Below are 1,667 nucleotides of genomic sequence, written 5' to 3'. Positions count from 1 at the left end.
CCCGGCGCCCGGCGGCTGTTCCGTACGCTGCGGGCCGACCTCGCGCGTCCCCCCCTGGGGCGGAGGGAGGGAGGGGCTTCCTGCGTCGTGTGACTGGCGCGGCCTGGCCGGCGGCGCCGAGACGGAAAAAGTGCCAATCCATGCGGGCAGCTCCAGCGGGAGGGCGCGCCAGTGGCCGCGTTCTCCCGGCCGCCGGGGCTTCTTTTCTGAGATCGGAAGAGCGTCGTGGGCGCGGCCTGGCCGGCGGCGCCGAGACGGAAAAAGTGCCAATCCATGCGGGCAGCTCCAGCGGGAGGGCGCGCCAGTGGCCGCGTTCTCCCGGCCGCCGGGGCTTCTTTTCTGTTAATCCGCGTCCGGGCCCGGTCGCGGGCGTGGCGCGCGCGCATCTCCGTGTGCATGGGTGTGTGTGTGTGTGTAGTGTGTGTAGTGTGTCTGGGTCGCTGTGCGTTGTCTGCGCGCGCCCACTAGGGGCGCCGCCGGGCCCGGCCCTCGGCCCGGCCCCGCCGGGCACTCCCCCGGAGCGACGTCCCCTGTCCAGGGCCCCGCGCCCGGGCGCCCCCGGGCGCCCCCGGCGCGCCCCTGTGTTCCCTGTCCCGGCGCCCGGCAAGCCGGAAGCAGGCCGACGCCGCTCGTCCTCGCCCGCGCGCACATCGGGGCTTTGCCAGTGCGCCGGCGGGTCGGGGACGGTCGGGCGCCACCGCGTGGCCCGGGGCCGCCCCGGGCCGGGCCTCTCCCGCGTGCGCCCGCCGCGCCCTGGCCTCGGCTTCCCCTGGAAAGGACAAAGCGACCTGCCACCTCTGACTGCCCCGCCCCCCGGCGCCCCTTGCGCCCGGCCGCCCCCGGGCTGGCAGCCGGTTACATGCCCGCCCATGCCCGCCCCCCCCCCCCCCCGGGCATGGGACCCCGGTGCCGGGCCGGCGGGCGAGAGGACCGGCAACCACCCATACAATAGCGCTCCTTCTCGGGGGCCGGAGCCCGGCGCCGCGGCCGGCCGCCCAGTCCCCCGCGATCACGCCAGGATCCGGCGGCCTGCGCCCATCCTCTGGCGCCCCCCGCCCCCCGGGCGGCGCCCACGCGTGCGTTGCCCTGGGGACCGGATCAGTGGAGGTGCGGGCGCGGCACTGTGCGTGTGTGCATGTGTGTGCGTGCGCGCATGCTTGCGCGTGTGTATCTGGGCACATGTGCTGTCTGATCCGAGGGGGGGCCAGGCAGGCAGGCAGAGCGAGCCCTCGTATACGGGGAGGATGAGCATGCGGCGCGCGCCCGAGCACGGTCGCCAGCTCACATACACACACCCGCACGCGCAGACACCGACGCGAGCCCACACACAGGCGCAGCAGATGCGGGGGCGCCGATTACGCGAGCGCGCCCACACTCCGATGACACGCAACGCCCGGGGGGGGGGGGGGGGCCGGAGGACAGCCGGCCCGTGTGTTCGACCGTCCCTCGGGCGGGGCGTTCGCTTGGGCCGCCGGTCGGCGTGGCCCGGCCCGGGCGCGCGCACACGCGGGAGGGGGGGGGGGCACATGACTGGCCCGCCCTGCAGACGCGGCGCCCTTTCGGCCGGCCGGGCCCCCTCGCCCCGACCGCTGTGCCCGGCTCCTGGCGCCCGGCTCCGGCATCGGGGCAGCGATCAGGGGCGTTGTCCGGCCCCCCCCCCCCCCCCC

This window comes from Fonticula alba (genome assembly GCF_000388065.1).
Source record: "Fonticula alba strain ATCC 38817 unplaced genomic scaffold supercont2.4, whole genome shotgun sequence".
Classification (NCBI taxonomy): Eukaryota; order Rotosphaerida; family Fonticulaceae; genus Fonticula; species Fonticula alba.
Note: the sequence above shows the minus strand (reverse complement) of the source record.